We start from the raw sequence: 23,940 nt of genomic DNA, 5'->3' as shown, positions 1-23,940 counted from the left end.
GGGGGGAAGGTAAAAAAATAAATAAATAAATAAAAAAAATAAAAAAAAATATAAGGGGGGAGGGGAAGGAGGGAGAAGAAATGGGGGAGAGGGGAGGGGGCACAGAGGGGACAGGAATAGAAAGGTGAGGGGAAAAAGAGAAGAGAGGTAAACCAAGAGCAATTAGAAGTTAGTTGTTCTTGTGATTTGGAGCTATTCCAAAATGGTAAACCACTGATCAAAATGTGTTACTGTATAAATGTATAATAGATTAGGTGTAGCGGTATGGTCAAGAAAAAACGCGTTAATCGTCTTCCCTAATAAGGGAAGCACATTTGAACCCAGGGGTTATGGGGGGGTGGAAACCTATAACAGGGGGGACGGAGGTGGTAGGAATTACTGGCAGGAGATATTGTTAATGGTGGGCCATATGAGGGGGGGGGCTGGCCGCACAAGAACGGAGTAACTTAAACTAAGGGGGTGGGGATCAAAACTTAGATTGCCGGCCTTATGGCCTGTCACATAAAAAGGATATATAACATTGGAAATTATGTAACAGTGATAACATATAGTAAACAGGAAACATATAAGAGAACAATAATTACACAATTAGTACTTCGTTAGAATTGTTATCAGTTGGAACATCATAAAATAAGAACTGGGAGTCAACTCAGCATTGCAATGCGGACACACAGAAAAAAAAGAAAAAATAGCAATTCTGGACTCTGTAGAAATGGAGCCCTAGGGGTGCTCCATCCTTTACTTGGTTACTCTAGCTAAATAAGCATCAATGGGACATTAAAACTTAGAGTGTGCGCTGGGCAACTGTATTTTCCAGGCTGCGCTTCAAAATAAAAACCTTCGTACAGCCTGTATTGATGAAGTTTTGTTTACAGCTAGTGGTGTGAGCGCATATGCAAGGGATGGTTTACTATGTTGCACTAAATGAAGCTAATCTTGTTAAAATTAGCCTCTTATCTAGGAGCACAATCTAAGATGTCAATGGTAGAGTTACCTTCTGCGCAAATAAACTATCAGCACTTTAGGCCTTGCTTCAACTGTCGCTCGAGGGTGTCGTGTTCAGGCACAATGGGCCGAGCTACCATATTACCTAAAGGGCTGCCCAAGCTAGTACCCCGTCAAAGTATGCTGTGCGTGAGTTTGAGACTGGTACCATCAGCTGTAGTCGTGGTTGTTAAATGTGTAGGGAATGTGCTCCGGTTGGGCCCACACCGAGCACTCAGAACCTATGTATCAGTATGACCCTGACTGAACGGGAGAGGCGGTGAGTAATTTACCTGTGGGAGCTAGGCTATAGGTCGCTACACAGCTAAGACAATGTTGTTAACTGTATACAGTAATGACAGTTGATAGGCAAGGAAGTCTCTAATAAATCACAAAAACATTAGAAAGAGCATTATGGATGTATTGTTTAAAAAGTAAAATCAAAGGAAGATACTTATCGTCCAGAGTCCATTGGAAACAGCACATAAGTCCAAAAAGCTCCATATAAGTTGGAACACAGTCCTTCACCATACGTACGGAGAGTGTCTTGCAGAAACTGATCATGTCAAGCAGACTCCAGATTGCAGTCCCATCAGTATACTCTAGGAAGTTGGTGAGCCAGATCTGTGCCTCTGAGGCAGAGTGGACCATTCCTGATCGTCATGTCGCTTCTGCGGTCCAAGTCCTCAAAAGGGGGGAGTGGACCAGTCCTTGAGCCTTGAGGTCCCTGCAGCACCCTGCCGATCTGCAGGGGCAGTGGAAGCAGTCCATTCTGTTGCTGAAGCACTTAGTTGAGTTTGTTTAGGTGGAAGCTTGCCTTTTTCTTTATGGGGAGGATACAGATTCCACAATTTTAGAAGCTCGTATTCTAGTTGAAGTCTGTACAGTAAACATCTGGTTGTTTCGGAATATTAACAACTTTATTGGATAACCCCATCTATATCTGATTTCATTTTTCCGTAGTATGGAAGTGATTTCAGAGTAGGTCTTTCTTTTTTGTAAAGTCCTTACAGATAGATCGGGGAAGATTTGTAGACCTTTGAATTTATCCGGGAGGGATGGTTTCTGAAAATGCGCCCTCTGGATTCTCTCTTTGTAAGTGAAATAATGAAGCCGGACTATTGTATCCCTTGGCTGGTCGTCTGAAAGGCCCCTGGGCTTGAGTGCTCGGTGTGCGCGGTCCATTAAAGCTTCTATTTCTGTGGCAGGTGGAGCAAGCCCATGAAACAGTTCTTTTAGATACGGTTGCAGGTCAGCTGCGGAGACATACCTCGGGGATACCTCGGATCCTCAGGTTATTCCGCCGAGATCTGTCTTCCAGATCAGCTATTTTGTCATCTACAACTTCAAGGTAGTCCACCAAGCGCTGCGTGTAAGATTTACAATGTTAGAATGTTCAAGAGCTGCATCCTCTTGTCTTCTCTCCAGGGAGTCTATTCTTTCGTTGGTACATGAAATCTCTTTTTTGAGTTCAGCCGTGGAAGCTGCCATTTGGGCTGTGAATGAAGCATGATGCTTGTCCAGCAGGGACTTTAGGGAGTCCATAATGAATGAGGGAGTAACTGCCTCGGGCTGGGCTTGTTGGAAATTCTGCATAGCAGCTAATGTGAGTTCCGAGGAATCAGATCTGGGGGAGTCTGGGGGCTCCAGGTCACTCTGTGGGGTTCCTCCAGAGGGCTCAAAATGGTCCATTACAGTTTTTTTTGGTAAGAAAGGCTGCTTGTTCTTTTTTCCCCTCGCTGACTGTGACATGTTGGATAGGAGGGAGATTATGTACCCTGTGATGGGGGTCCTTGGAAAGGATATATCCAGAGATGTCAAGATGCTTCTCCTTAGATGGTGCTAGAAATCACTGTGTGGTAGACAGGCCTAGGTGGCCTAGTGAAGATTATTCCATGTTAGGTAGATGTATTTCTTAAGCAAACTAGAAGTACTATTGAGGTTTGGTGCATCTGAGTAAAAACTTAATGTCTAGCAGGTTCAATCTTTTATGGAGTGATAGGTCGCTCTGTACTTGTACCAGGCAAGGGGCACCCTCCCCGGGGAAATTGCCACCTCTGGGCCAGGCCGGAGAAGGGGTGTTGGGTATGACCTGCTGCACTATGTACAGCAGGAAAGGGAATGGGGGAGTGCCCCCCTGCAGTGCTTTCAGATCCTGCTTAGTAGAAATTTTAGTGGTCCCTGCAAGAGAAAGCTGCGTTAACTAATGCAGCAGAGTGACTAACCAAGAGCAGTCTCTAACACTGTGCTGTTAGCCTGAGGAAGGGCCTGCAGTATAATGTAAAAATAATCTAAAGTTCGCTCAGTCACTCAGGAATCTTTTGCTAGTGCCCCTTTAAATTCACTGTTTCTCTAGGTAGTAAAGTGGGGCGTAGGACAATGAAAGGTAGCTGCTGCACAATTCTAGTGGTAGTCCTCAGTATATGGAGCAAGCCCCACGTGGCCAGCCGATAGATTTAGGGGTATAGCTGCAGGCCTCACAAAAATCACTCCTTTGGTATTTGCAGCAGACTGAACCTTAGTAAGGGCCCCTAGTAAAATCTGAAGTGAATGATCTTCAGTGGTGTTCAGTGAATGTGAAAGCAGAGGGCCTGGGTGCCGGGCTTTTGCAATGTAGCGCAGGGTAAACCAAGATGGCGTTTTCGCGCCACTCTGCAGGATGACCTGTCTCTTTATTTGGGCCCTAGCCCACAGCTCAGTGCCTTGTGAAAATGTCTGTGCAGCACTGCCGCGTTGCTCCCAGAGCAGGGATGTGTGTGTAGGAGCTAAACGGGTAAGTAGCTATTTATAGGATGGGCTGATGTAACTCACCGGTAGCTCAGATGTGCAGCGTTTGCCGCCTGATTCCAAGGCGAAGGCGAAGTGGAGGTGTAGGCTCCAGAGCGGCCTCCTGACCCGCCGGAGCTAGCGCCTTTGATGGGAGCAGCTGATGTGTGAAGGGATGTGGTGCCGTTGATCCCGCTTTCAACTTGGTTCACTTGTGCAATAATTGTTGAGTGACTCCCGACTCTGTCCCCACTCTGTTTGTGGTAATCCGTGAGGCTGGGTGTGCAGGTGAACTCCGCTTCTGTGTTAGAGAGAGAAAAGGCTGAGTCCTACACCCGGAGGTCTGGATGTGAACAGGGTCGCTACGGAGTGCAGCTCCTTCGATCCGTTTTCATCTTTCCGGTGCTGCGAGAGTTTATTGCACTGGCATGCAGGGCCCCAGGATAAGGCTGAGTAATGGTGGTGGAAAGATATGTCTCTTAATGTAAAATTATAAGTAATAACTGTGCCCTGTAACTAATTTGAGCAGAGAGCTCCTACTAAGTGCGACCAGCCAAGATGGCAGTTGGCTCTGCCCCCCCCAATCATCACTGTTTTGACTGTCAATCTGCAGTCTACTAGTGCCCTTGAATTGCATTTTCCTCCTGCCTGCCTGCCTGTGTGCCAGTCCCAACTAGCCAATTAGTGCCACCAATCATATTTATTGTAACAGGATTGGAATTTTTGTTAATCATAACTGTTTTGACTGTGATTCTTCAGTCTCCTAGTGCCATTGAATTGCAGTTTCCTTTCTCCCAGCGTGTGTGCCAGACAGGCCCATTTGCCAACTAGTGCCAACAATCATATTTGTTGTCACAGTACTTTTAATATTTTAAAAAATTAACAATTTGTGATTTTTAAAACATCTGTCTTTTTTGTTGTTGTCAGTCTCACAGCGTATACTGTGCCCACTTGCACAGTGCCACCACTCATATAATTGGTGTAATAGTATTGTTAGTGTCCATTTAAAAAAAAATGACAGGCAGAGGCAGGCCACCCCGCAAGTTCTGTGGTCGTGGTCGTGGTGCTGTGATTCCTTTAGACCCTACAAATATGCACATTGTTCAGATGCAGGGTGCCAGGGGGGACGCGAAAAGTTCTGAGGAGGACCTAGTTGAATGGCTAACACAGGACACCCAATCTTCTTTAGCTTCCGCTGCTAGTCCTCCTAACCTTGACGCACCATCTACGTACAGCTGTGCTTTGGGCAGGTCTCAAGTGACCAGTGCCACTCCCCCGCCTGTCGCCACCACCAACACTAGCACCACAGCCGCTTCACTTGATCTGTCACAGGAGTTATTGACACATCAGTTGGAAGAAATGAGTGATGCGCAACCATCATTGACAGAGGATGTAGATAATAGTGATCAGTCTCAGTCAGGCAGCATTACCGACATGGAGGTACGGTGTGATGATGATGACGTTGTACCAGCTGCTGCTTCCTTTCTTGATGTGTCAGATACAAGTGAAGCGGTTGATGATGATGTGTCGGTGGATGTCACGTGGGTGCCTGCTAGAAGAGAAGAAGAAGAGGGGGAAAGTTCAGATGGAGAGACAGAGAGGAGGAGGAGACGATTTGGAAGCATGGGGAGGTCGTCTCAAGGAGCTAGTGGCAGAGTCAGACAGCATGCATCGGCACCCGGGGTCAGCCAGACAGCACGCCAACGCCCATCAACGCATGCTGTTGCCACCAGAATGCCGTCATCGCAGAGCTCAGCAGTGTGGCATTTTTTTTGTGTGTCTGCCTCTGACAACAGCGATGCCATTTGCAACCTGTGCCAAAAGAAACTGAGTCGTGGGAAGTCCAACACCCACCTAGGTACAACTGCTTTGCGAAGGCACATGGTCTCCCATCACAAAGGCCGATGGGAATAACACATGAGTAGAAGCAGCACACAAAGTGAAAGCTGCCCTCCTCCTTCTGCTCCAGCATCTTCAGCCACGTCAACGAGTGCTGTCCTCCTTGCCCCCTCTCAACCATCCTCCACTCAGTCTCTCTTACGTAGCAGTTCCTGGTCATCTGCCCACAGTCAGCTTTCTGTCAAGGACATGTTTGAGCGTAAGAAGCCAATTTCTCAAAGTCACCCCTTTGCCAGGCGTCTGACAGCTGGCTTGTCTGAACTCTTAGCCCGCCAGCTTTTACCATACAAGCTGGGGGAGTCTGATGCTTTCAAAAAATTTGTATCTATTGGGACACCGCAGTGGAAGGTACCTGGCAGAAATTTCTTTTCACAAAAGGCAATCCCAAACCTGTACTCTGTTGTGAGAAAGGAAGTTATGGCATGTCTGGCACACAGCGTTGGGGCAAGGGTCCATATGACCACGGATAGCTGGTCTGCAAAGCATGGTCAGGGCAGGTATATCGCCTACACTGTGAATTGGGTAAACCTGCTGACTTCTGACAAGCATGGAATGCGTGGCTCTGCAGAAGAGTTGGTGACACCGCCATGACTTGAAGGCAGGCCTGCTGCTACCTCCTCTACTCCTCCTACTCCATCCTCTTCCATAACCTCTTCCTCGGCTGAGTCCTCTTCAACTTCTGCGTCTTGCTCCACATCTATGGCACCCCCCCAGTTTCCCAGGTACTATGCTACATCCCGGGTACGGCAGTGTCACGCCGTCTTGGGGTTGACTTGTCTGAAAGCGGAGAGTCACACCGCACCAGCACTCCTGACCGCCCTGAACGCACAGGTGGATCAGTGGCTGACTCCGCACCAACTGGAGATTGGCAAGGTTGTTTCTGACAATAGAAGTAATTTGGTGGCGGCATTGAAATTGGGCAAGTTGACACATGTGCCGTGCATGGCACATGTGTGTAATCTAATTGTACAACGATTTGTCCATAAGTACCCAGGCTTACAGGACGTCCTGAAGCAGGCCCGGAAGGTGTGTGGCCATTTCAGGCGTTCCTACACGGCCATGGCGCACTTGTCCGATATCCAGCATCGAAACAACCTGCCAGTGAGGCGCTTGATTTGCGACAGCCCGACACGGTGGAATTCAACACTCCTAATGTTTGACCGCCTGCTCCAAGAAGAAAAAGCTGTTAATGAGTATTTGTATGACCGGGGTGCTAGGACAGCCTCTGGGGAGCTAGGGATATTTTTGCCAAATTACTGGACGCTCATGCGCAATGCCTGTAGGCTCATGAGTCCTTTTGAGGAAGTGACAAACCTTGTCAGTCACACCGAAGGCACCATCAGCGACATCATACCATTTGTTTTCTTCCTGGAGCGTGCCCTGCGAAGAGTGCTGGATCAGGCCGTAGATGAGCGTGAAGAGGAAGAGTTGTGGTGTCCATCACCCCCACAAACAGCCTTATCAGCATCGCTTGCTGGACCTGCAGCAATGCAGGAAGAGGATTGTGAGGAAGAGGAGTCAGAGGAGGAATGTGGCTTTGAGGAGGAGGAGGAAGACAGAGCACAACAGGCATCCCAGGGTGCTCGTTGTTGTCACCTCTCTGGTACCCGTGGTGTTGTACGTGACTGGGGGGAAGAAGATACCCTCAGTGAGATCAGTGAGGATGAGGAATGGGACATGATTAGCTCGGCATCCAACCTTGTTCAAATGGGGTCTTTCATGCTGTCGTGCCTGTTGAGGGACCCTCGTATAAAAAAGCTGAAGGAGAACGACCTGTACTGGGTGTCCACGCTCCTCGACCCCCGGTATAAGCATAAAGTGCCTGAAATGTTATCAAATTCCCGCAAGTCGGAAAGGATGGAGCATTTTCATAATAAATTAAAAACTATGCTTTACACAGCATATAAGGGTGATGTCACAGCACCACGGGAATGTAACAGGGGAAGAGATGAAATTAATCCTCCTCCTCCCACGACCACGGCGGCAAGGACAGGATGCTTTCCTGACGTCTTGTTGATGGAGGACATGCGTACCTTTTTAACTACCATGCATCATCAGAGCCTTTCCAGCCTTAGAGAAAGACTCAACCGACAGGTAGCAGACTACCTAGCTTTAACTGCGGATCTCGACACTCTCAGGAGCGATGGAACCCTTGACTACTGGGTGTGCAGGCTTGACTTGTGGCCTGAGCTATCCCAATTTGCAATGGAACTTCTGGCCTGCCCCGCTTCAAGTGTCCTGTCCAAAAGGACTTTCAGTGCAGCAGGAGGTTTTGTCACTGAGAAGAGAAGTCGCCTAGGTCAAAAAAGCCTTGATTATCTCACTTTTATAAAAATGAATGAGGGATGGATCCTGAAGGGACTGACATTGGGTGATACATTTGATTAAAAAAGGCCTGATGATGAGATGAGCTGGCTTGGGCTACAACTGGTACACAGGCTGGCCTTTTTTTTTTTTTTGTTATAAAGCTGTAGGACTTGCTTGACTTATCCGCCAACAACTAGTGTTCAAGCCAAAAGCTTTTAGGGCACTTTATAAATGTTTTACAAACATCAATTTTTCTGGCCGCTGCTACAGCAGTTGCTACAACAATACCCACATTTTTCAGTCATTTGTACATTCCTAATTTTTCTGGCCTCTGATGCTGCTCTGTGGGTACAAAACTCAAATAAAAAAAATAAGGCACATAACAGTGATTAAACTGTTACGAATAGTACAACTTAGCACACCACTCATATCTGGTGGACCATTAAATTGAATGCGCATTGCCACAAATTTGAAGGAGGAGGACCGACCGAGCATCTTTATCCGTCTCTTGGTTGCTCTAAATTATCTATGTGTTCCATCTATGCCATAACTGTACTCTATTGTGCAAAAGGGTGGCATATGTGGTGTTTCATGCTGTTGTGCCTGTTGCGGGTCGTGGCCCATCATATAAAAAGGCTGAAGGAGAACAACCTGTAATGGGTGCCCCAGCAAATTTTTAGAAAAATGTTCCCGGTTCCTCTCAATTATATACCATACCTGTACTCGTTTCTGCAAAAGGATGGCATATGTGGTGGTGTTTCCTGCAGTTGTTTCTGTTGAGGGTGCTGGACCCTCTTATAAAAAGGCTGAAGGAGAACGACCTGGAGTGGGTGTCCAAGCATGTTTTTTTGGGCAATTTCACGTTTCAAAACAATTATCTCTTGGTTTCTAAAATCAATGCCGTACCAGTACTCTATTGTTCAAAAGGATGCCATATGTTCTCTTTCCTGCTGGTGTTTTGTTTGAGGGTCCTGGACCCTCTTATAAAAAGGACTAAGGAGAAAGAAGTGTACTGGGTGTCCACTCAATGTTTTTTTCTATTTCCCATTTGCCTGAAATTATCTCTGGGTTTGTAAAATCAATGCTATACCTGTACTCTATTGTTCAAAAGGTTGCCATATGTTCTCTTTCCTGCTGGTGTTTTTTTGAGGGTCCTGGACCCTCTTATAAAAAGGCCTAAGGAGAAAGAAGTGTACTGGGTGTCCACTCAATGTATTTTTCTATTTCCCATTTGACCAAAATTATCTCTGGGTTTGTAAAATCAATGCTGTAACTGTACTCTATTGTTCAAAAGGATGCCATATGTCCTCTTTCCTGCTGGTGTTTTGTTTGAGGGTCCTAGACCCTCTTATAAAAATGCCTAAGGAGAAAGAAGTGTACTGGGTGTCCACTCAATGTTTTTTTCTATTTCCCATTTGCCAAAAATTATCTCTGGGTTTGTAAAATCAATGCTGTACCTGTAATCTAATTTTCAAAAGGATGCCATATGTCCTCTTTCCTGCTGCTGGTTTTGTTGAGGGTCCTGGAGCCTCTGCTAAAAAGGCCTAAGGATAAATAAGTGTACTGGGTGTCTAATCAATGTTTTTTTAGATTTCCTGGTTGCAACAAATTATCTCTGGGTTTCTAAAATCAATGCCTTAAATGTAATCTATTGTTCAAAAGATGCCATATGTCCTCTTTCCTGCTGCAGTTTTTGTTGAGGCTCTGGGACCCTCTTATAAAAAGGCCTAAGGATAAATATGTGTACTGGGTGTCTAATCAATGTTTTTTTAGATTTCCCGGTTGCAACAAATTATCTCCGGGTTTCTAAAATCAATGCCTTTCCTGTAATCTAATTTTCAAAAGGATGCCATATGTCCTCTTTCCTGCTGCTGGTTTTGTTGAGGGTCCTGGAGCCTCTGCTAAAAAGGACTAAGGATAAATAAGTGTACTGGGTGTCTAATCAATGTTTTTTTAGATTTCCCGGTTGCAACAAATTATCTCTGGGTTTCTAAAATCAATGCCTTAAATGTAATCTATTGTTCAAAAGGATGCCATATGTCCTCTTTCATGCTGTTGTTTCTGTTGAGGCTCCGGGACCCTCTTATAAAAAGGCCTAAGGAGAAAGAAGTGTACTGGGTGTCCAATGACAATGTTTTTTTCTATTTCCCATTTGCCCAAAATTATCTCTGGGTTTCTAAAATCAATGATGTACCTGTACTCTATTGTTCAAAAGGATGCCATATGTGCTCTTTCCTGCTGTTGTTTTTGTTGAGGGTCCGGAACACTCTTCTAAAAAGGCCGAAGGAGAACGACCTGTACTGTACTGGGTGTCCAATCCTGTTTTTGTTTTCAATTTCACGGTTCATAATAAATATCGCTGTGTAACTAAAATCAATGCCATACCTGTACTCTATTGTTCAAAAGGATGGCATATGTGGTGTTTCATTCTGTTGTGGCTGTTGAGGGTCGTGGCCATGGGACAGCGTATAAAATGGCTGAAGGAGAACGACCTGTACTGCCTTGCTGCTCCTTTTAGGCAGGCCAGCTCTTTGCATACATGCCCACAGACTCTGTAACGCATGCCTCTTTTAGGGAGAGGTGCAGCCATAATGCAGGGTCAGATCCTCTGCCTGCAACTGTTATACTCGATTTTGTGAAAGGAAGTAACCTTACCATGGTTCCCTGCACGCACGTATTGTTGTTATATTTTGGTGAGGGTAATCATGATGGCCATGTAGACCACCCCCGAGAGGCATGGAAGTAACAGGGATGAGATGAAAGTGCTAAGAATAGTACAACTTAAAAACAAAGAGTTAGCCATGGGTGTTAGTGCAAGACCGCTTGGCTTTTTTTGGACTTTGGGTGCGGCTAATCATGCAGGCCATATAGAGCTGCCACCATTCGGTGTTGTATCATCTATTAAACTAATAAGAACAGAACTACCAAAATACAGCCAATGAAGGGCCTTATGAAGACTGAGCCAAGGTTGTATTGTAGTATTTGGTTTGGCTAATCATGATGGCCATGTAGGCCACCACAGAGAGTCCTGGAATTAACAGGGATGATGAGATGAAAGTGCTAAGAATAGTACTACTTGAAACAACCGAGTTAGCCATGGGTGTTAATCCAAGACCTCTTGGCTTTATTTTTGTTTTGGGTGCGGCTAATCATGCAGGCCATATAGAGCTGCCACCATTCGGTGTTGTATCAGCTATTAAAATAATAAGAACAGTACTACCAAAATACAGCCAATGAAGGGCCTTATGAAGACTGAGCCAAGGTTGTATTGTAGTATTTGGTTTGGCTAATCATGATGGCCATGTAGACCACCACCGAGAGTCCTGGAAGTAACAGGGATGACATGAGAGTGCTAAGAATAGTACTACTTGAAACAACCGAGTTAGCCATGGGTGTTAATCGAAGACCTCTTGGCTTTATTTTTGTTTTGGGTGCAGCTAATCATGCAGGCCATATAGAGCTGCCACCATTCGGTGTTGTATCAGCTATTAAACTAATAAGAACAGTACTACCAAAATACAGCCAATGAAGGGCCTTATGAAGACTGAGCCAAGGTTGGATTGTAGTATTTGGTTAGGCTAATCATGATGGCCATGTAGACCACCACCACCGAGAGTCCTGGAAGTAACAGGGATGACATGAAAGTGCTAAGAATAGTACTACTTGAAACAACCGAGTTAGCCATGGGTGTTAATCCAAGACCTCTTGGCTTTATTTTTGTTTTGGGTGCGACTAATCATGCAGGCCATATAGAGCTGCCACCATTCGGTGTTGTATCAGCTATTAAACTAATAAGAACAGTACTACCAAAATACAGCCAATGAAGGGCCTTATGAAGACTGAGCCAAGGTTGGATTGTAGTATTTGGTTAGGCTAATCATGATGGCCATGTAGACCACCACCACCGAGAGTCCTGGAAGTAACAGGGATGACATGAGAGTGCTAAGAATAGTACTACTTGAAACAACCAAGTTAGCCATGGGTGTTAATCCAAGACCTCTTGGCTTTATTTTTGTTTTGGGTGCGGCTAATCATGCAGGCCATATAGAGCTGCCACCATTCGGTGTTGTATCAGCTATTAAACTAATAAGAACATTACTACCAAAATACAGCCAATGAAGGGCCTTATGAAGACTGAGCCAAGGTTGGATTGTAGTATTTGGTTAGGCTAATCATGATGGCCATGTAGACCACCACCGAGAGTCCTGAAAGTAACAGGGATGACATGAAAGTGCTAAGAATAGTACTACTTGAAACAACCGAGTTAGCCATGGGTGTTAATCCAAGACCACTTGGCTTTTTTTGGTTTGGGTGCGGCTAATCATGCAGGCCATATAGAGCTGCCACCATTCGGTGTTGTATCAGGTATTAAAATAATAAGAACAGTACTACCAAAATACAGCCAATGAAGGGCCTTATGAAGACTGAGCCAAGGTTGGATTGTAGTATTTGGTTAGGCTAATCATGATGGCCATGTAGACCACCACCGAGAGTCCTGGAAGTAACAGGGAGGATGAGATGAAAGTTCGAAGAATAGTACTACTTGAAACAACCGAGTTAGCCATGGGTGTTAATCCAAGACCGCTTGGCTTTTTTTGGTTTGGGTGCGGCTAATCATGCAGGCCATATAGAGCTGCCACCATTCGGTGTTGTATCAGGTATTAAAATAATAAGAACAGTACTACCAAAATACAGCCAATGAAGGGCCTATGAAGACTGAGCAAAGGTTGGATTGTAGTATTTTGTTAGGCTAATCATGATGGCCATGTAGACCACCTCCAAGAGGCCTGAAAGTAACAGGGATGAAAGTGCTAAGAATATTACTAATTGAAACAACAGAGTTAGCCATGGGTGTTAGTCTAAGACCGCTTGGCTTTTTTTTGGGTTTGGGTGCGGCTACCATTTGGTGTTGTAACAGGTATTAAACTGCTAAGAACAGTACTACTGAACACAACCTAGTTAGTTACCATGGGTCCCAGAGCATATGTTTTGTTATTATATTTTGTAAGGGTAATCATGCAGGCCATATAGAACTCCACCAATAGGGTCAGTAACAGGTATTGAAATGCTAAGAACAGTACTACTTAAAACAAAGTTAACATGGGTCCTAGAGCATATGTCTTATTATTATATTTTGTTAGGGTAATCATGCAGGCCATATAGACTTCCCCCGATAGGGTGAGTAACAGGTATTAAAATGCTAAGAAGAGTACTACTTTACACAACCTAGTTACCATGGGTGCCAGACCGCATGTCTTGTTATTCTATTTTGTAAGGGTAATCATGCAGGCCATATAGACCTCCCCAGATAGGGTGAGTAACAGGTATTAAAATGCTAAGAACAGTACAAATTAACACAAGCTAGTTACCATGGGTCCCACACCGCGTGTCTTGTTGTTATACTTTGTCAGGGTAATCATGCAGGCCATATAGACCTCCCCCAAAAGGGTGTAACAGGTATTAAAATGCTAAGAACAGTACTACTTAACACAACCTAGTTACCATGGGTGCCAGACCGCATGTCTTGTTATTCTATTTTGTAAGGGTAATCATGCAGGCCATATAGACCTCCCCAGATAGGGTGAGTAACAGGTATTAAAATGCTAAGAACAGTACTAATTAACACAAGCTAGTTACCATGGGTCCCACACCGCGTGTCTTGTTGTTATACTTTGTCAGGGTAATCATGCAGGCCATATAGACCTCCCCCAAAAGGGTGTAACAGGTATTAAAATGCTAAGAACAGTACTACTTAACACAACCTAGTTACCATGGGTCACAGACCCAGAGCAGATGTCTTATTATATTTTGTATGGGTAATCATGCAGGCCGTATAGACCTCCCACGATTGGGTGAGTAACAGGTATTACAATGCTAAGAAGAGTAATACTTAACGCAACCTAGTTACCATGGGTCCCAGACCGCATGTTTTGTTATTATATTTTGTAAGGGTAATTATGCAGGCCATATAGACCTCCCATAACAAGTATTAAAATGCAAAGGAAATTACTACTTAACACAAACTAGTTACCATGGGTCCCAGACCGCATGTTTTTTAATTATATTTTGTAAGGGTAATCATGCAGGCCATATAGACCGCCACCGATAGGTTGAGTAACAGCTATTAAAATGCTAAGGACATTACTGCTTAACACAACATAGTTACCATGGGTCCAAGACCCAGAGCAGATGTCTTATTATTATATTTTGTATGGGTAATCATTCAGGCCGTATAGACCTCCCCAAATAGGGGGAGTTACAGAGATTAAAGTGCTAAGAATGGTACTACTTAAAACACAACCTAGTTAACATGGGTCCCAGACCGCATGTCTTATTATTATATTTTTTCAGGGTAATCAGGCAGGCCATATAGACCTCCCCCGATAGGGGGGGTAACAGGGATTAAAGTGCTAAGAAAAGTACTAATTAACACAAGCTAGTTACCATGGGTCCAACATTGTGTGTCTTGTTGTTATACTTTGTCAGGGTAATCATGCAGGCCTTATAGACCGCCCTTGATAGGGGGAGTAACAGGGATTACAGTTCTAAGAATAGTACTACTTAAACACAACCTAGTTACCATGGGTCCCAGACCAGATGTTTTCTTATTATACTTTGTCAGGCTAATCATGCAGGCCATATAGAACTCCAACAAAAGGGTGGGTAAGAGGGATTCAAGTGATAAGAAAAGTTTTACTTAACATAATACAATTACTATGGGTCCCAGAACGCGTGTCTTGTTGTTATACTTTGTCAGGGTAATCATAACCGCCATATAGACCTCCACCAATAGGGGGAGTTACAGGGCTGAAAGTGCGAAGAATAGTACTACTTAACACAACCTAGTTGGGTCCAAGACCGCATGTTTAATTATTAAACTTTATCAGGGTAATTATATATCTAAAAAATCTATCTATTTTTCTTCTATCGATTCTATCTAACTATCAATCTATGTATATCTATCTATCCTATCGATCGATCTATCTTCTGTCCGGACTGTTTTGAGACAGCCACTTGTGTTTCTGACAAATTTGAAGTAGGAGGACAGAACAATCATCTTCTTCCATCTCCCGGTTCCAAAAATGAAGGCCATATAGACCTCAACCGATAGGGGGAGTAACAGGTTGTAGTAAAATGTTAAGAATAGTACTACTTTACACACCACGGGTCACAGGCCACATGTCTTATTGTTATACTCTGTCAGGGAAATTATATATATTTCAAATCCATTTATTTATATATCAAATCGATCGAACTATCAAACGTATCGATCAAATGTAGATTGCATCTTTTGATCGATGTAATTCGTATCTATAAAATGTATATTACATATTTTGGTTGATGTCATTCGTATCTATAAAATGTATATTGCATTTTTGATTCGATAACATTCGTATCTATCAAATGTATATTGCATCTACTGATCAATGTAATTCGTATCTATCAAATGTATATTGCATCTATTGAGCTATGTACAGTGTATCGATCGTATGTATATTGCATCGATTGAGCTATGTAATCTATGTATCTATCTATCTATCAAATCTACCTATCTCGTGGTTCTGAAGTGGAGTGCTTGCGGTTGATTGCGGTGCGTTACACTTGGGGTTTGCTCTGTCACTAACCCTTACACTACCTGATAGATACGACATCATTACTGATGTTTTAAAGCACGTTATTGCAAACAATTTGGGAATGTTAGGTGATTTAGGCCCTTTATGGGTTAAAAGCAGACTCTGCATAAACTATGTAATTTTACATGGGAGTTTTGCCAAGGATCCCCCTCCAGCATGCCACAGTCCAGGTGTTAGTAACCTTGAAACAACTTTTACATCACTATTGTGGCCAGAAAGAGTCCTTGTAGGTTTTAAAATTTGCCTGCCTATTGAATTCAATGGCGGTTCGCACGGAAAATTTTAAGTTCGCAACATCACTATTTGTGAGTATATAATATGCCTTGCTTACAAACATGCCCTATGTGGTCATAGCTTAGCAACTGGTTGGCTAGTGGAGGACAGCCTAATTAAAGCTGTGGAACTATATATAAATTCACAAAATGTGTCGGCACCTAATGTCTAGATAATGTCGTTTTTAGAAAGGTCGATGTAACATACAGAGATAATTATTCCTCCTTAGTTTATTTATTATTTATATTTTATTATGCCTAGATTACGAGCTTTTGTCTGTAATGGTGTGCGGGTCTAACAAGCATTTTTTTCTCACCACTCACTTAAAACAACGCTGGTATTACAGGTTTTTTTAAACCCGGCGTTAGCCTCAGAAAATTGAGCAGAGAGCAAAATTTAGCTCCACATCTCACCTTACGGTAGCGGTGAGCTGGCTAAACGTGCTCGTGCACGATTTCCCCATAGGGATCAATGGGGATGAGCCGGCTGAAAAAAGTCTAACACCTGCAAAAAAGCAGCATTCAGCTTCTAACGCAGCCCCATTGATTCCTATGGGGAAATACTTTTTATGTCTACACCTAACACCCTAACATGAACCCCGAGTCTAAACACCCCTAATCTTAAACTTACAAACCCATAATCTGCTGCCCCCAACATCACCGACATGTGCATTATAATATTAACCCCTAATCTGCCGCTCCGGACACCGCCGCCACCACCATTATCCCTATGAACCCCTAATCTGCTGCCCCCAACATCGCCGACACCTACATTATATTTATTATCCCCTACTCTGCCGCCCCCAATGTCGCAGCCACCTACCTACACTTATTAACCCCTAATCTGCCGCCAACATCGCCGCCACTATAATAAATATATAAACCCCTACATCTAAGTCTAACCCTAACCCTAACACCCCCATAACTTAAATATAATTTAAATACATCTAAATAAAATTACTATTATTAACTAAATTATTCTTATTTAAAACTAAATATTTACCTATAAAATAAACCCTAACGGCTAGATTTAGAGTTTTGTCTGTAACGACCCGCGTAGCTAATGCTGTCTTTTTTTCCCCCGCACCTTTTAAATACTGCTGGTATTTAGAGTTCACAGAATGGCTGCGTTTTCCGTGCGTTAGGCTCCAAAAAGGGAGAGTACAGGCATATTTACCGCCACTGCAACTCTCAATACCAGTGTTGCTTATGGACACGGCCAGCTTCAAAAAAGTGCTCGTGCACGATTCCCCCATAGGAACAATGGGGCAGTTTGAGTTGAAAAACAACCTAACACCTGCAAAAAAGCAGCGTTCAGCTAACACCATAACATGTACCCCGAGTCTAAACACCCCTAACCTTACACTTATTAACCCCTAATCTGCCGCCCCCGCTATCGCTGACTCCTGCATATTATTATTAACCCCTAATCTGCCGCTCCGTACACCGTCGCAACCTACATTATACCTATGTACCCCTAATCTGCTGCCCCTAACACCGCAGACCCCTATATTATATTTATTAACCCCTAATCTGCCACCCCCAACGTCACCTCCACCTACCTACAATTATTAACCCCTAATCTGCAAGTAGCGGACCACACCGCTACTATAATAAATGTATTAACCCCTAAAGCTAAGTCTAACCCTAACCCTAACACCCCCTAAGTTAAATATAATTTAAATCTAATGAAATAAATTAACTCTTATTAAATAAATTATTCTTATTTAAAGCTAAATACTTACCTGTAAAATAAACCCTAATATAGCTACAATATAAATAATAATTATATTGTAGCTATTTTAGGATTTATATTTGTTTTACAGGCAACTTTGTAATTATTTTAACCAGGTACAATAGCTATTAAATAGTTAAGAACTATTTAATAGCTACCTAGTTAAAATAATTACAAAATTACCTGTAAAATAAATCCTAACCTAAGTTACAATTAAACCTAACACTAGACTATCAATAAATTAATTAAATAAATTACCTACAATTATCTACAATTAAACCTAACACTACACTATCAATAAATAAATTAAATAAAATACCTACAAATAAATACAATTAAATAAACTAACTAAAGTACAAAAAATAAAAAAAAACGAAGTTACAAAAAATAAAAAAAATAAGTTACAAACATAATAAAAATATTACAACAATTTTAAGCTAATTACACCTACTCTAAGCCCCCTAATAAAATAACAAAGCCCCCCAAAATAAAAAAATGCATTACCCTATTCTAAAATTAAAATAAAAAAGCTCTTTTACCTTACCAGCCCTTAAAAGGGCCCTTTGCAGGGCATGCCCCAAAGAATTCAGCTCTTTTGCCTGTAAAAAAAACATACAATACCCCCCCAACATTACAACCCACCACCCACATACCCCTAATCTAACCCAAACCCCCCTTAAATAAACCTAACACTAAGCCCCTGAAGATCTTCCTACCTTGTCTTCACCATGCCAGGTATCACCGATCGCTCCAGGCTCCGAAGTCTTCATCCAAGCCCAAGCGGGGGCTGGCGATCCATCATCCGGCTGAAGTCTTGTATCAAGCGACGGCTGAAGAGGTCCAGAAGAGGCTCCAAAGTCTTCCTCCTATCCGGGCAGAAGAGTAGATCCAGACCGGCAACCATCTTCTTCAAAGCGGTGGCAAGGGCTCCATGTTGAAGACCTCCGGCGCAGACCCATCCTCTTCTTGCGACGTCCTAAGTCCGAATGAAGGTTCCTTTAAATTACGTCATCCAAGATGACGTCCCTCGAATTCCGATTGGCTGATAGGATTCTATCAGCCAATCGGAATTAAGGTAGGAAAAATCTGATTGGCTGATGGAATCAGCCAATCAGATTCCAGTTCAATCCGATTGGCTGATCCAATCAGCCAATAAGATTGAGCTCGCATTCTATTGGCTGATCGGAACAGCCAATAGGAAGCAAGCTCAATCTGATTGGCTGATTCAATCAGCCAATCAGATTTCCCCTACCTTAATTCCGATTGGCTGATAGAATCCTATCAGCCAATCGGAATTCGAGGGATGCCATCTTGGATGACGTCATTTAAAGGAACCTTCATTCGGAATTAGGACGTCGCAAGAAGAGGATGGATCCACGCCGGAGGTCTTCAACATGGAGCCGCTTGTGACCGCTTGGAAGAAGATGGTTGCCGGTCCAGATCTACTCTTCTGCCCGGATAGGAGGAAGACTTTGGAGCCTCTTCTGGACCTCTTCAGCTGTCGCTTGATAGAAGACTTCAGCCGGATGATGGATCTCCAGCCCCCGCTTGGGCTTGGATGAAGATTTCGGATCCTGGAGCGATCAGTGATACCTGGCATGGTGAAGACAAGGTAGGAAGATCTTCAGGGGCTTAGTGTTAGGTTTATTTAAGGGGGGTTTGGGTTAGATTAGGGGTATGTGGGTGGTGGGTTGTAATGTTGGGGGGGTATTGTATGTTTTTTTTTCAGGCAAAAGAGCTGAATTCTTTGGGGCATGCCCCGCAAAGGGCCCTTTTATGGGCTGGTAAGGTAAAAGAGCTTTTCTATTTTAATTTTAGAATAGGGTAGGGCATTTTTTTTATTTTGGGGGGCTTTGTTATTTTATTAGAGGGCTTAGAGTAGGTGTAATTAGTTTAAAATTGTTGTAATATTTTTCTAATGTTTGTAAATATTTTTAGATCTTTTTTATTTTTTGTACTTTAGTTAGTTTATTTAATTGTAGATAATTGTAGGTAATTTATTTAATTAATTTATTGATAGTGTAGTGTTAGGTTTAATTGTAACTTAGGTTAGGATTTATTTTACAGGTAATTTTGTAATTATTTTAACTAGGTAGCTATTAAATAGTTCTTAACTATTTAATAGCTATTGTACCTGGTTAAAATAAATACAAAGTTGCCTGTAAAATAAATATTAATCCTAAAATAGCTACAATATAATTATAATTTATATTGTAGCTATATTAGGGTTTATTTTACAGGTAAGTATTTAGCTTTAAATAGGAATAATTTATTTAATAAGAGTTAATTTATTTCGTTAGATTTAAATTATATTTAACTTAGGGGGGTGTTAGGGTTAGACTTAGCTTTAGGGGTTAATACATTTATTAGATTAGCGGTGAGGTACGGTCGGCAGATAAGGGGTTAATGCTTGAAGTTAGGTGGCAGAGATGTTAGGGAGGGCAGATTAGGGGTTAATACTATTTATTATATGGTTATTGAGGCGGGAGTGAGGCGGATTAGGGGTTAATACATTTATTATAGTAGCGGTGAGGTCCGTTCGGCAGATTAGGGGTTAATAAGTGTAGGTAGGTGGAGGCGACGTTGGGGGTGGCAGATTAGGGGTTAATAAATATTATGTAGGTGTCGGCGGTATTAGGGGCAGCAGATTAGTGGTACATAGGGATAACATAGGTGGCGGCGGTGTGCGGTCGGCAGATTAGGGGTTAAAATTTTTTAATAGAGTGACGGCAATGTGGGGGGGCCTAGGTTTAGGGGTACATAGGTAGTTTATGGGTGTTAGTGTACTTTAGAGCACAGTAGTTAAGAGCTTTATAAACTGGCGTTAGCCCAAAAAGCTCTTAACTACTGACTTTTTTCTGCGGCTGGAGTTTTGTCGTTAGATTTCTAACACTCACTTCATCCACGACTCTAAATACCGGCGTTAGAAAGATCCCATTGAAAAGATAGGATACGCAAATGACGTAAGGGGATCTGCGGTATGGTTTGATTGGATCAGCCAATAGGATTTTTTCTACCTTAATTCCGATTGGCTGACAGAATTCTATCAGCCAATCGGAATTGAAGGGATGCCATCTTGGATGACGTCACTTAAAGGTACCGTCATTTAATGTTAGTCATCGGATGGAAGAGGATGCTCCACGTCGGATGGCTTGAAGATGGACCCGTTCTGCTCCGGATGGATGAAGGAAGAAGATCCCGCCTGGATGAAGACTTCTGGCCATCTGGAGGTCCTCTTCTGCCCGGATCAGATGAAGACTTCTGCCCGTCTGGAGGACCACTTCTGCCGGTTGGGTGAAGACATCTCAAGGTAGGGTGATCTTCAAGGGGTTAGTGTTTTATTAAGGGGGGATTGGGTGGGTTTTAGAGTACGATTGGGTGTGTGGGTGGTGGGTTTTAATGTTGGGGGTTATTGTATTTTATTTTACAGGTTAAAGAGTTGATTACTTTGGGGCAATGCCCCCCAAAAAGCCCTTTTAAGGGCTATTTGTAATTTAGTGTAGGGTAGGGATTTTTATTATTTTGGGGGGCTTTTTTATTTTATTAGGGGGATTAGATTAGGTGTAATTAGTTTAAAATTCTTGTAATTATTTTATTATTTTCTGTAATTTAGTGTTTTGTTTTTTTCGTACTTTATTTTATTTAATTTAATTGTATATAATTGTAGATAGTTTAGGTAATTAATTTAATTATAGTGTAGTGTTAGGTGTGATTGTAACTTAGGTCAGGATTTATTTTACAGGTATATTTGTATTTATTTTAACTAGGAAGTTATTAAATAGTTAATAACTATTTAATAACTATTGTACCCAGTTAAAATAAATACAAAGTTGCCTGTAAAATAAAAATAAACCCAGAGATAGCTACAATGTAATTATTAGTTATATTGTAGCTAGCTTAGGCCTAGATTTAGAGTTTGGCGGTAGCCGTGAAAACCAGCGTTAGAGGCTCCTAACGCTGGTTTTAGGCTACCGCCGGTATTTGGAGTCAGTCAGGAAAGGGTCTAACGCTCACTTTTCAGCCGCGACTTTTCCATACCGCAGATCCCCTTACGTCAATTGCGTATCCTATCTTTTCAATGGGATCTTTCTAACTCCGGTATTTAGAGTTGTGTCTGAAGTGAGCATTAGAATTCTAACGACAAAACTCCAGCCGCAGAAAAAAGTCAGCAGTTAAGAGCTTTCTGGGCTAACGCCGGTTCATAAAGCTCTTAACTACTGTGCTCTAAAGTACACTAACACCCATAAACTACCTATGTACCCCTAAACCAAGGCCCCCCACATCGCCGCCACTCTAATAAAAAAATGTAACCCCTAATCTGCCGACCGCCACCTACGTTATACTTATGTACCCCTAATCTGCTGCCCCTAACACCGCCGACCTCTATATTATATTTATTAACCCCTAACCTGCCCCCCACAACGTCGCCGCCAGCTACCTACAATTATTAACCCCTAATCTGCCGACCGCCACCTACGTTATACTTATGTACCCCTAATCTGCTGCCCCTAACACCGCCGACACCTATATTATATTTATTAGCCCCTAATCTGCCCCCCACAACGTCGCCTCCACCTGCCTACACTTATTAACCCCTAATATGCCGAGCGGACCGCACAGCTATTATAATAAGGTTATTAACCCCTAATCCGCCTCACTCCCGCCTCAATAACCCTATAATAAATAGTATTAACCCCTAATGTGCCCTCCCTAACATCGCCACACCTAACTTCAATTATTAACCCCTAATCTGCCGACTGGAGCTAACCGCTATTCTAATAAATGTATTAACCCCTAAAGCTAAGTCTAACCCTAACACTAACATCCCCCTAAGTTAAATATAATTTAAATCTAACGAAATAAATTAACTCTTATTAAATAAATTATTCCTATTTAAAGCTAAATACTTACCTGTAAAATAAATCCTAATATAGCTACAATATAAATTATAATTATATTATAGCTATTTTAGGATTTATATTTAATTTACAGGTAACTTTGTATTTATTTTAACCAGGTACAATAGCTATTAAATAGTTCTTAACTATTTAATAGCTAAAATAGTTAAAATAATTACAAAATTACCTGTAAAACAAATCCTAACCTAAGTTACAATTAAACCTAACACTACACTATCAATAAATGAATTAAATACAATATCTACAAATAAATACAATTAAATAAACTAACTAAAGTACAAAAAATAAAAAAGAACTAAGTTACAAAAAATAAAAAAAATACTTACAAACATTAGAAAAATATTACAACAATTTTAAACTAATTACACCTACTCTAAGCCCCCTAATAAAATAACAAAGCCCCCCAAAATAAAAAAATGCCCTACCCTATTCTAAATTACAAAAGTTCAAAGCTCTTTTACCTTACCAGCCCTGAACAGGGCCCTTTGCGGGGCATGCCCCAAGAAATTCATCTCTTTTGCCTGTAAAAAAACACATACAATACCCCCCCCCAACATTACAACCCACCACCCACATACCCCTAATCTAACCCAAAACCCCCTTAAATAAACCTAACACTAAGCCCCTGAAGATCTTCCTACCTTGTCTTCACCTCACCGGGTATCACACCGATCCGTCCTGGCTCCGATGTCTTCATCCAACCCAAGCGGGGGCTAGACATCCATCATCCGACGGCTGAAGAAGTCCAGAAGAGGGTCCAAAGTCTTCATCCTATCTGGGAAGAAGAGGAGATCCGGACCGGCAACCATCTTCTTCCAAGCGTCATCTTCTATCTTCATCCGATGAGGACCGGCTCCATCGTGAAGACCTCCAGCGTGGACCCATCTTCTTCCGATGACGTCCAACTGAAGAATAACGGTTCCTTTAAGGGACATCATCCAAGATGGCGTCCCTTGAATTCCGATTGGCTGATAGGATTCTATCAGCCAATCGGAATTAAGGTAGGAAAATTCTGATTGGCTGATGGAATCAGCCAATCAGAATCAAGTTCAACAATCTGATTGGCTGATCGGATCAGCCAATCGGATTGAACTTGATTCTGATTGGCTGATTCCATCAGCCAATCAGAATTTTCCTACCTTAATTCCGATTGGCTGATAGAATCATATCAGCCAATTGGAATTCGAGGGATGCCATCTTGGATGACGTCCCTTAAAGGAACCGTCATTCGTTGGGAAGTCGTCGGAGAATAAGGATGGATCCGCGATGGAGGTCTTCAAGATAGAGCCGGTCCTCATTGGATGAAGATAGAAGATGCCACTTGGAAGAAGATGGTTGCCGGTCCGGATCTACTCTTCTTACCGGATAGGATGAAGACTTTGGACCCTCTTCTGGACTTCTTCAGTCGTCGGATGATGGATGTC

Source organism: Bombina bombina, chromosome 1, assembly GCF_027579735.1.
Source record: "Bombina bombina isolate aBomBom1 chromosome 1, aBomBom1.pri, whole genome shotgun sequence".
Taxonomy (NCBI): Eukaryota; Metazoa; Chordata; class Amphibia; order Anura; family Bombinatoridae; genus Bombina; species Bombina bombina.
Note: the sequence above shows the minus strand (reverse complement) of the source record.